General features: G+C 43.1%; 1 protein-coding gene and 1 pseudogene across 1 annotated transcript in view; both read right to left on the bottom strand.

The window, feature by feature from the left end:
- rapgef1a (Rap guanine nucleotide exchange factor (GEF) 1a) overlaps nucleotides 1-13165 on the bottom strand; it is a 230935-nt gene that overhangs the window by 81849 nt on the left and 135921 nt on the right. The gene's annotated exons all lie outside the window — the stretch shown is intronic.
- LOC132825881 (small ribosomal subunit protein uS19-like) lies at nucleotides 9892-10389 on the bottom strand (annotated as a pseudogene).

Here is a 13165-nt window from a genome sequence, read left to right as displayed (position 1 = left end):
GTCGATTGGTTCCAAAGTAAATCAAGTAATGCAACTTGAAACTTGTGTTCTTTATATGTTCTAAAACATTCACTCCTTCAAGAAATTTGAAGGACACGTACTGTACAGACAGTGTTTTTAAGTGGTTAGATTTTTAAAAATCTAAAATGATATTATACTCCATCAAACACAAGCTAAACTCCCAAGAGTCAATAACTTCCAGCCCTGGGGAGAATGAACTGTGCTACAGTTGTGATTTTATTGTGCTTTATTGAGTCATCAAGATGATTACATCATTACCCAGAAAGTGGCTTCATGCTTCAGAATTCACAGCCCTCACTGCATGTTCAAGTAAGGTCTTCAGGTACCTTCATACAGTTATTTCAACAACCTGCTTGGACCCATCACAAGATATAGATATTCTAAATTAACATGTTCAGACATAAGGCACACCTTTGAAACAGGTGAAATTTGAACATGGCACCTTATGGCCCACTGGTAAAGACACGATCATTGTACCACAAGAGTCCTTCAAAATACCTCCTTGTATTCTGGTCTACACCTCTGATTAGTGATGCCAGTTAATTCATGGATTCAATTTCTTGAATAGTGCTCAAAATAAACTAAGTGATAATTGTTTCTTTTTGATGTTCCTCATAACTTACTTTTTGAACCAACATTTGACAACCTGTCCTAATAGCCCAGCTGGCTCAGTACTTTTGTCCAATTTCACTCCTGAAGAATGTTTACTATATTCAAAGACACAAGTGCCCACATAGAGACTTGCCTTTAACTCAGTATTTACTCCAAATTTGCACAGGGATTATAAAATTGGAGTGGTGAAACACTGCACAAAACAAACAATTTTAAAGTTTTCAAAGTAAACAGAATCTCAAAGTAATTATGTTGCAGACATGAGGCCATTTGGCCAACTGATTTTGTGCCAGCTCATAATACTCATCAAACAGAGAAAAGAAAGTATGTGTTTGGCTTAGTCAGATAACATAATGAGTATTTTCTATTTGATTTTTCTAGTCATTTTCAAATTGATCACAGTATCATCCCTTCCCTACTAATAACGGTGAATGAATTACCTCAGATACTCTTTATTTAAAATTTAACGATATTTCTTCAAATTATCATAGAAAATAAAAAAAAGTTGTCACTATTTTCAGGTTCATCATGTAAAACCAAAAGCAAAAGGCTCCAGCATCAATTAAGCTAATCTAAGCTGCTAGGGCCACATAAAATTCATTCAAGGGTACTGAATGAAGTGTGTGTGGAAATTGCAGAAGCACCATCCATAATCTTTGTTTTTCTAGACTCAGTTGATGCCAGAGAATGAGAAACTTGCAAACAATATGAAAGGATAAGCCTATAGCTATTACAAACCAGTTAGTTCAACTTCAATCGTGGGCAAACTTCTAGAAACAATAATCTTGGTTAAAATTAATAGTCACATAGACAAGTGGAGATTAACTACAGAAGGCTGGTGTGATTTTAAGGAAAAAATCATGTTTAATTAACTTGGAGTTCTTTAAAAAGGGTGCTATGAGGTGGTCCTGATATGGTCTACATAGACTTCCAAAATTATTCCAAAACAATGCCATCCAACAGACCTGAGAGAACAGTTACTGCTCATGAAATAAAAGGACGGTAGCAACGTGGATGTAAAATTAGCTGAGTGACAGGAAACAAAGTATGGTTTAACAGATTTTGTTTAGCCTGCAGCAAGGTTCGCAACGGAGCTTCCTGGGGGGTCAGTATTGGGACCCTTGTTTATCCTGATGTATACTCACAATCTGAATCTTGGAGTGCAGAGGACAATGTCAAAATGTGCAGAAAATATGAAACTTAGAAGCATGGTAGGGTGAAGAGAATTATACAAAACTTCAAAAAAAGGACATGGACAACATAGTGGATTTTGTGGACTTGTGGCAGATGAGAGAAATGAGGGAGCTACATTTTGATACAAAGAATATGGGAGACACAGTTCAGAGTATGGAATTAAGAGGTGTGTAAGAGCAGAGAAACATGGCGTATATATGCACAAGTCATAAAAGCTGTCAGCACAGGTGGAGAGCACAATATGTTAGGTTTTATTAATAACAAAGAGTATAGAACCTACAAAGGACACTAATTAGACCTCAGCCTAAGTCCTGTGTACAGTTCTAGTTGCCATATGTTTGGAAGGATGCGAACACATCAAAGAAAGTGCAAAAATAGTTTACAGTAATGGCTCCAGGGACAAAACACCAGTTGAAGATAGACTGGAGAAGTTGGAACTGTTTTTCTTAGAGAAGGCCAAGAGGAAATTTGATACAGGCTTTCAAAACCATGAGGGGTTTAGACAGAGTAGATAGGGGGAAACTATTCTTGCTTATTAAACAATCAAGAATCAGACAACACAGATTTAAAAGGATTTGCAAAAGTAATAAATGCAATGAGAGAGAAACCATTTTTGCACAGCTTGGGTCTACATGCATTGCCTACTGTGCAGTGATGGCAAGTTTAATCAAGGCATTCAAAAAGAATGAGTGTAGAATTATGGTGATAGTGTATGACAGGATGGCAAAGTCACAATGCTCATTCAGAGAACAGGTGTAGAAAAGAGGACCAAGTGGTCTCCTTCTGCACAGAAACAATCAATTGATTCTTTCTTGAAAATAAATTATAAAAATTATTCTTTTGAGACAGTAATTGTATCCAAGAATACCTTACTTCTAATCTGGTGCAATGGATTCTGAGATGATTGCGAAGTCCTCTGCATAGTCTAGCAAATGGTAGGCAGGTGGACTTTGAAAGTTTAAATAGACTAGTTGTTTCGAGGTTTGTGAAATCTCTCCTACACCACAATTTTGCATCTGTATGTCCCTAAAGTCATGTGATGAGTTTTCCACCTTCCCAAACAGGTTTCTTCATTTTTGTTGGTTACATGACAAGATTTTCAATTAGTCAGTGCACATGTTTGACCTTTTCAGCAATACCTGGAGGTCATCCTTAAAGTATTTCTGCTATTCATCTGGAAGTCTTTTCTCGCAACCAAGCTCTAGGTGTCATGTCCTACCTAGAAAAGCTGGTTTTGCATAATTAGTGAATAATTCTGGGAATGTTGGCTTAGGAGAGAACATAGGAATTGGGAGCAATTCAGCCCCTCAAGACTGCTCTGCCATTTAATACAATAATGGCTAACCTCAACTCCATTTTCCTGCCTGTTTACAGTAACCCTTCAACTTATTGCTAATTAAAAATCAGTCTATCTTCTCCTTAAATTTACTCAATGTCGTGGCATTCACTGCACGTTGGGGATAATTTATCATCGCTTGATTTCAATTCATATCCCTTGTCCTAAAACTAATGATCTCTCATTATAGATTACCTATAGGAGAAAAGTTTGTCATGTCTACTTCGTCAATTCCCCTTTCACATTTTGTATAAGAAAACAAGAACAGGAATAGACCACTCAACCTCTTGAGCCCTCTTCCCCATTCAATGAGAACATGGCTGACCTGTGGCCTAACTCCACATATCTGCCTTTGGCCCATTTCTCTTAACATCTTAGTTTCACAAAAAATTCTCAGATTTAAAAATCAACAACTATACATAGTGGAGTTCTTGTGGCATCGTGGTTGTGTCTCTAGCTTTCAGCCATAAGACCTAGGGCTCAGATGTGTGATATACACATCTGGACAGTTGCCTACAAATACCTTCATTGCCATTTGTGGAATACAGTTCCAAACATCCACCATCCTTTATACATAAAGGACATTGCTATTGGATCACTTTTCTTGCCACCAGACCTGGAGAATCTCGTGAAGGCATCATTGGTAGCACTTCTTCAGTGCTTTCAGATGCTTCCTGCGTTGCCCAAGTCTCCAGAACACATGTCTGATTTGTGAAGAGGTGTTTACTGCTCCAAGTAAACCATGACCTTAGTTGCATATTTTAGATCCTGGTCCTCAAACTATTCTTTTCTTCAGTCTGGCAAAGGCTGAGCTGGCACACTGAAGATTATGAATTTCATTATCTATAAAAGCCTTCAGTAAAATGATTGAAGATATGGAAAATATAGATTTATCCATTGATCTCACCATTGATCTTAATTGGTGAAACTATTGTTTTGCTGTTCAGTAGTTGCAAGAGGACCTCAGTTTTCCAGGTGATCAGTTAATTGTGAATTTTCACCTATGCTTCAGAAGAGTTGGCAATAACCATAGTTCAGTTTCAGTGAAAACACACACACACACACACACACACACACACACGTCGTCATTTTCATATTGAAGTTTTATGACAGAGGTGGCTGAGTGATTACTAAGGTGTTATCAGGCATTAAAATGGTGTCCTTCAAAGTACATATCAAATAATGTAGTTTAATTTTAGCCTTTTAATCACAATAATGTTAATCACAAATTAGCCTTAATTTATGGACAATAGTGGACTGATTATTTTGCAAGAGATATTGGACACTTCATTCATTGCCAAGAAATGGGCAATTAGATGTAGCGTGCACATTTTGTCCCCCCCCCCAATGGGAGACTCTAGTTAAATGTACAACACATTTGTAACCACAAGCAAGTCATGAAACAGTAAAGGAGCATTGTGCTGCAGTGGCATTATTTACGGCTTTGATCCTATAATGTTCACCATAAGTTTTCACATAATCGGATGAACTCTCAGTTATGATCATTTTCAGTTTCCTATTTCAACAAAAGGCAACAGCACAATGTGTCAACAGCACAACGTCACAACTAGGACATGGAAACATTCAAGATGAATTCTCGAGTTTGGTCAGCAATGACCATTCTTACTATGATAGAATTGTTCATTAAGATGGCGAAGTACATTAGTCCATTCTGAGACTAGGGTCCTGAATCTAAATAAAAGACATACACTGTTAGAAGATGCTAGCTAGCTATGGTAAGTTGGGGAATGTTGCTTAAAAGGGATGATGGTGGATTGTCAACGATTTAAAACATTAATGAGCACATGAAGAAACTGCAAGAATGAACAATTGTTGTTTGGCATAAAAATAAAAATGGGAAAGGTGGCCTGACCAAGGTTAACAAGGGAAATTAGGGATAGTATGAGATCCAAGGAAGAATGCGATTTAATAGACTTCAGAACTTCAAAAACTATTCATGGACTGAATGAATCAATAAAAGATAAGCTATCACATAGAGCAATAACTATCTGGAATAAGCTGTTTTCAAACAATTAGTGAGATTACATAAAACTGCTTTGATAGCTGCCTGATAAAACTGCATGATCGCTGGAGCGTGCTATTTCAACTTGAAGTCATCTCATTCTTTTCATTCAGATATCCAACCTCCCTGCGAACGGTTTAGTGCTTGATGAACATCGTAAGTTTTTAGAAAAAAAATCAACTTAACTTGTTTCTCTGCAACTTATTAAGCATGATAATCTCCAGAGTCTTGGAAAAACTTCAAATTTTAAAACAGCAAAATGTCCAAAATGTTATTTGCTGCAAACGCTTTCCCCTAACGAATTCAAACTTCAGCTTACATCAGACACCATTCTTCGGCAACTTTAATGCTCTTGGCAGCCAGACTTTCATCTTTAATCCTGACCCAGCAGACGTTCAAGGTTTTACTAAAGAACACAAAGTCTAAAACATTTTATTTATTTGTTACAGCTATCATTGAAACATTGGTATATTCAATGGAATGCCTAAAAATGCGTTGTCAGGGGGAAACAAATGCATTCTGTGCAAATGCTTTGAGCCTACAACTACCTTCACTGAAATTAGACAAGTTAATCAAACTAATGAAACTCTAACAGACTATTACAATATACTTGGGAACAGCTAACTTAAAGAGCCATTTACAAATAGATTCAAACAAACAAACAAACAAACAATCTGGAATTAGCTTTATACTTCTCGAACAGAATAGAGTGTTATGACCATAGGTGAACTCATTGAAAAAGACAGGTGATCATTAATAATATAGTACATCATTTTAAAGCAGCACTGGCAATGTTCAAAGAAAGCTGCAGCCAGAATTCTCGTCTATCTGAAGAAACAATCGCAACTGTTCACATTTTTTTTAAACAAACAAAACTGATTCTCTCTTAAGGATGATTAATTGAACAAAGGGAAAGGATTGTGTTAAAGTGATTTCCTTATAAAGGATACCCTAAAATAATATCCAAGTTGCCCTTATTGAAAACATCAGTAATCTTGCTATTAATTTATGTCCATCCAATACATTCAAGAAAAATTAGCAGTGAATTCTAAAGAAAACAGGAGTTATTTGTCAGCAGGTTATGAAGAAAAAATTTCTTCTAGGATTCAACTTGAAAGCAGAGCACATTTAGTTGTCTTATTCACTATTTACTGTTGGTGACATTGACCTGACACACTGTTCCATTCGATCTGATCTAAAATCCTCAGAATGGATGTCTCAGCACTTGCAATCTAAATTATGACATACAAAAGCTACAATAAAATGCAGTTACAGATTTCAGTAGGTGGATCTTCAGAAGTTCTTTTTAAAGTGAAATAACTCCCCAAGTGCCAATATCCCATCAGCAAATCACCCTTTACATGTAGAATCCTTCACACTGAACCAGCTCCCTCTGAGAGCGCGCAAGATACCTGACACGCTGGCTCTTTTTTTTTGTGAAGTCGTCCAAAATCAGGGGCTGAAGTAACTCCAAAGTAAATCCCATCACCAAGTCACCGTTTATTTACACATGGAATGTACTTGACACTGCTCCACCTCCCTCAGAGCCAGCTCTCAGAGTGAACAGAACCACTGACACTTTTTTTTCTTCTTTTTTTTCCCCACACTACCGCCTAACTTCGGTAGTGCTTATTTTTCCCCAGCACCCCTGTGTGTGCATGCAGGTGTGAGACGCAGTGAGAGACACAAAGTGCACAAATCTTTATTTAATTTCCACCACCAGGAAGAAAGGTAACACCCGAGTGGCCTGTGACAAGCAGTGCCCTTCACATCAAAGGGCAATGCTGTGTGATCAAACAGTGAAGGGGAGGGCAGGGACTAAATCAAAATAGAGTTGGAGGGGGAAATGATGCACTCCACTCCCTGCGGCGCCCACCTCTCCCTGAACAACTCCAGGGTGTTGGTGGACACCGCGTGCTCCTTCTCCAAGGACACCCGGGCCCTAACGTAACCGCAGAAGAGGGGCAGGCAGTCGGCCCTAATGACTCCCTCCACGGCCCGCTGCCTGGACCTGTTTATGGCCAGTTTTGCCAGGCCCAGGAGCAGACCCACAAGGAGGTCTTCAGACCTGCCCTCACTCCTCCGCACCGGGTGCCCGAAGATCAGGAGCGTGGGACTGAAGTGCAACCAAAAGCAGAGGAGAAGGTTTTTCAGAAAATCAAAGAGGGAGTACAAACACCCACACCAAATATACATATGGTCCACGGACTCCACAGCACCACAGAACAAGCAGTTGGGCTGGGAGTCCATGAACCACCGCAATCTGCGGTTGCAGGGGACTGCTGCGTGCAGCATCCTCCAGCCCAGATACCTGAGAGAAAGGGGGAGGATTCCCGCGTAGAGAGCCCTCCACTGGGGATCCCCACCGCCCGGTGGCAAATGGCCACGCCAAGGCGTGTCCAGACGGTGGATGAGGGAGAAAAGGTGGACGGTGTGCAGTAGCAGTCTATACAGGGCCCGCCTTTTTACGTCCTTGAAGAGAACAAAATTAAAATTTCGGAGGCGGCTCAGGTTGTGGGGCACAGGCTCCCGCGGGAAGTATGGGACCTTGGGGCCAATGTGAAATTCCGTCCGGGCTGGGGTGAACGCGGACGGGATCCCACCGCACACCTGAGCGTCCTCCAACTGGTGCACTACGTCGGGTCCAAACTCCGCTGTTTTAAGGCGTCTGATGGCGGTGGCCACGTATCAGATGTCTACCACTGCCCTGCTCGCTATATCTTGCGGCAACGTCCAGCGCAGGCCCCCGACACCCAGCACTTCCCCGACCCTGGTCACCCTCGCCGCCACAGCCCTCCCCTCCGACAGCCACTCGAACCCGCAAGCACGGAGGTGCGGATTCCTGAGCAACGGCTCCCTGACGACAGCCGCTACTCCTGCCGGGGGGTAGGCGCGGCACGATTCGACCATGTTCCAGACAGTGATTCAGGTCCTGGCAGCACCTTGAGGGCAACCTCCAAACCGTCACGGTCAACGAACAGGAGCTGCGTGTCGTAGTTGAGGTTACACACCTGGCGGAAAAAATACTTCGCCAGGACGCACCACTAGGAGGAGTCTCGACGTAAAGGTATCGCTGCAAGGTCTGAAGGCGGAAGGTCGCGACCTGGGTGCGGACGCACACCAGCGATTGACCACCCTCCTCAACAGGGAGGCTCAGAACCTGCGCAGTGACCCAGTGCATCTTTTTGTCCCAGAAGTCGTCGACCAACGTTCTCTGGATGTCAGTGACAAAGCCAGGAGGAGGGACCAAAGTGACCAGCCGGTACCACAGCATTGCGGCCACCAGCTGGTTTATGACCAGCACTCGGCTCCTGTAAGATAGCACTCGGAGCAGTCCTGTCCAGCAGCCTAGGCGAGCCGAGACTTTGGCCTCCAGCTCCTGCCAGTTGGCTGGCCAGGATTCCTCGGCCGGGCTGAGGTAGACCCCCAGGTAGAGGAGATGGGTGGTACTCCAACTGAACCCCCGTAACTTCTCCGGCAGGGAGTCCACCCGCCACGGACCTACCAGTAGTCCGGAACATTTGACCCAGTTGATCCTGGAGGAAGACGCTACCGAGTACATGGCCTGGCACTCACGCATCCTCCCCAGGTCAGCCGGGTTGGTGAAAGTGAGGAGCACGTCGTTGGTGAAAGTGAGGAGCACGTCGTCGGCGTAGGCCGAGAGGACCACCCCCGTGCCCATGCCGCGCAGAACCAGCCCCGACAACCTCCTCTGCAAGAGGCGCAGCAAAGGTTCCACGCACAGGGAATACAGCTGGCCGGACAGGGGGCAGCCTTGACGCACTCCTCTCCCGAAGCGAAGGGGCGCTGTCAGGGACCCATTAACCTTAACCAGACACTCTGTGGCGGTGTACAAAAGTCGGATCCGGGCGATGAAATGCCCACAGAGTCCTGAGCAGGTACTTGTGATCGACCCTGTCGAACGCCTTCTCCTGGTCGAGAGACAGGAAGGCGCTCGGCAGACCAGCCCGTCGACAGAAATGGATCAGGTCCCAGACCAGGTGGACGTTGTTGTGTATCCTCCAGGCCGGGACCGTGTCGGACTGGTCCAGGTGAATCATATGGGCCAGCACGGAAGCCAGGCGAGAAGACAACACCCCTGGTGAAGATTTTGTAGTCTGTGCTGAGGAGGGAGACTGGACGCCAGTTCTTCAAAGAATGAAGGTCCCCTTTCTTTGGCAGCAGGACGATGACCGCCCTGCACCAAGAAAGGGGCAGCTCTCCGGCATTTAGACACTCCCCCAGGACCTGAGTAGTTGCTCCCCAGGACGTCCCAGAACGCCCTGCAGAACTCCACAGTCAGCCCGTCCAGCCCTAGGGACCACTCTGGCTCTTTTTTTTATTAAACAAATTACAAAACAGTTTACAAAAAACATTTACAGCTGTACAAGAGACAGCAATTTTACAAGGGAGAGGAGCAGCAAAGCTCGGCCCCAAACCCTACTGTTCAACCATTTTGCAGGGAGATAAGGACAAACCTCAAATCCCAGTTCCACATATGACAAGACAGTGACAATGACATTTGTACATTAGGCAAGTTACATACAAAAGTGCAGACAACACAGACCCAGCAAGCCCTCATCCCTCCCACCTTCCGACCACTCTAAGGCAGCCCGCCCCTACCCATCTTCCGACTCTCGGTCCAGCCCATGCCCCTTCCAGTTCTCGGTCTGCTCTGACACACCTTTCGACACGACTCTGGCTCTTTTTTTTTCAGTGAAATAAGTTTTATTTACACATTTCCATTGCAAACTGTTTACTTCAGAGGAATGAATCTGGTGGAGTGAGTGGCACCAATACCAGGTCTGCTGTGCTTCACAGGCTTGTAGGTGATGGAGAACTCGCCAAGATAATGGCCAATCATTTCAGGCTTGATTTCAACCTGGTTGAAGGTTTTGCCATTGTACACACCCACCATACTACCAACCATCTCTGGAGGATAACCATATTCCTGAGGTGAGTCTTGACGACTTCTGGTTTCTCCATTGGAGGAGCTTCCTTTTAGGCTTTGCGCAGCCTTTTCAGAAGGGACTGTTGCTTACGGCGTAGGCCTCTGTTCACACGCCTCCACTGACGAGCACAATACAACTGCATCAGCTGTTCATGGGACATATCAAGGAGCTGATCCAGGTCAACACCTCTGTAGGTGAATTTCCTGAAAGTCCTCTTCTTCTGTTCTACTTGGTCAGCCATTTTCACCCGCTCTCTCTGGAAAAGCGCAACTCTGGCTCTCATCTGTCAGCCAGGGCTCCCTGATTGGACCAGATTAACAGCCCCAATCAGGGAGTTCATATTCAATGACATCACCTGAACTGACCTCATTACAATCGGAATACCCCATCCTATGAATCCAAAGACATAAGCTGGTTTTTGCTTGGAGCTCCTTCTGAGGCATTTTAGCACCGGGTCAGATTCTCCCAACTCTGCTGGATACAGGGAGCGTGTAACATGGTAGCTGGCCTCTCGTGCTTGGACAGTCAAAGAAATTCATTCTCTTCTTTCGGCAGCAAATGCATCGAGGCAGCAACATCTGCTGGGTACATTAAAATTCTGATGCACCTTCAACACTTGATGGAGAGGAAGACATCACGGGTTCCGGAACAGGTTGGAAAGGCTACTGAATGGTCAGGCATTTTTTGCTTCTGCGCTGTTTACAGCTTTTCCTGATCCTCCTGGCCTTGTTTGTTTTACCAAAATGCAATACCGCGCATTTATTCAAATTAAACACCATCTGCCACTCATCAGCCCACTGACCCAATTGATCAAGATCTCTCTGTAATCTTAGATAAACTCCTTCAATGTCCACTATATCACCAATTTTGTGTCATCCACAAAGTTACTAATCATTTCTCCTAAATTCTCATTCAAAATAATTTATATTAATAACAAACAAAAATGGACTCAGTACCGATCCCTGTGGAACATCGCAGGTCACTGGCCTCCAGTCTGAAAAACAATCCTCCACCACCATAGTCTCCTAATGTCAAGCCATTTTTGTATCAAATTGGCAAGCTCTCTCTGCATCTCATGTGATCTTACTTTACCAATAAATTTACCATGTGGAACTTTGTCAAAGGCTTTACTAAAACCCATGTAAACAATTTCTACTGCTCTGCTCAGAGTCTTTTGGGGCACTTCCTCAAAAAATTCAATCGAGCTTAAGAATCAGGATTCCCCTTGCACAAAGCCACGCTGACTATCTTTCATCAGAGCTTGCCTCTCCAAATGCTTACAAATCCTACGTTTCAGAATCACCTCCAACAATCTGCACACCACGGATATCAGACTCACAGATCTATCGTTCCCAGTTTCTCCTTAAATAAAGCCACAACATTAGACATCCTCCAGTCCTTTACAGCCCACTGCTGAAGTCAGCCTGAAAATATGGACGGCACTGTCTAGTCCTCTAAGTAGGCCTGGCAGGAGTTTGAGATCTGTTATTATTACAAATTTGCATTCCTAAGTTATTGCTGGAACTTCCTGACTCCAAATATGACCAAACATTCCTTCTCTATCTGGGCATATTTACACTCTGTATTAGCCAAAGTCCTGGATGCATATGCTATTGGGCATTCCTCTCCATTGGACAACCTATGAGCGAATACTACCCCAATGCTGTATGAGAAGGCATCGCATGTCAATACCAGATACTGCTTAGGATCATAATTTGCCAATATCTTAGAGGATGGCAGCTGTTTTGTCACTTCCCTCAAAGCTATGGCTTGGCTACATGACCGTTTCCAAGGATGACACTTTTTAAAGAGCTTATGCAAGGGTGCCAGTATGGATGCCAGGTTATATGAATTTTCTGTAATAATTCACATGCCCAAGTTGAGATCAAAGTTCTAATTCTGACACGGGAGGTGAGGCACCTTTGACCACCCTCACTATCTTCCAACTGGTGTAACCCGGTTATAGTCGACTCTGTAGCCCAAGTTGGCCACTTGGGGTTCCTGAAATACACATTTTTGACTTCTAAAGCATATGCCCAGCTAGGAGAAATATCTAAAGACTACATCCATGTTCTTTAAGTGCTCCTTATTGGTCTCCCCTACTTTTATCTAGTCATTTAGATAATGAGTGACCTGGGGTCGACTTGTAAAATGTTCTCCATTTTACAACTTGCTGAAAACTTGCACAGGCTGACAATACTTGAAATGGCAGTTGCAGAAATTGATATAAACTCTTATGGATATTAATTGTAGCATACTTCTGGGAATCCTCATCTAATCACAATTGCGAGTATGCATGGCTCATGCCTCCCTGCCAACTTTGAATATAAATCTTCGATGAGAGAGACTCCAGATGTGAAAAATAATTTAGTGTTTGTTTTAAAATCCCTATAAAGGCTAGTGAACCTGTCGGAATTCACAAACCAGTAGAATCGGTGCTGCCCATTCTGCAAACTGGACTTGTTTAACGATTCCTTCGCTTTCCAGCCTTCTGACTTCTGCCTCTACTTTTGCAGACAAAGCAAATGGCACTGGGCAGGCCTTGCAGAATCATGGAATTGCTTCCTGGTCAACATGCAAGTTTGCCTTGGGTCCTGTGATAATCCCTAGACCTTCCTGAAAAACCTCCGGGTATTTAATTAGGACTTCACTCAGACAGCCATTTTGTAATCGAAAAATGTTGAGCCAATCTAGGTGAATCTTTCTCAACCAATTTTGCCTCATCAAGCTTTTTCTACAATCAAATCAGTCGTAACTGAATCAGTTGCCTGTCATAAGTGCTAGAGTCCAGAATTTTGCATAAGACTGCATTTGCAATTACTGATACAGCAAACCCAGTTATCAACCTCCATTAGAATTGGGTGACCATTTAAAACAGACATTTATTTTAACTGGCTCTGATTTGGATTTTGCTAAGCAAAATAACATTTCCAAGCTATATATTGGAAGACTTCCTAGGGTGCACACTGTTCTGGATAGCAGCCTATGAGCTCTCTTACTAAATTTAGATTAGATTAGACTTACAGT

The sequence above is a fragment of the Hemiscyllium ocellatum genome, chromosome 21 (assembly GCF_020745735.1).
Source record: "Hemiscyllium ocellatum isolate sHemOce1 chromosome 21, sHemOce1.pat.X.cur, whole genome shotgun sequence".
Classification (NCBI taxonomy): Eukaryota; Metazoa; Chordata; class Chondrichthyes; order Orectolobiformes; family Hemiscylliidae; genus Hemiscyllium; species Hemiscyllium ocellatum.
This window is presented reverse-complemented; position numbering and strand designations above follow the sequence as displayed.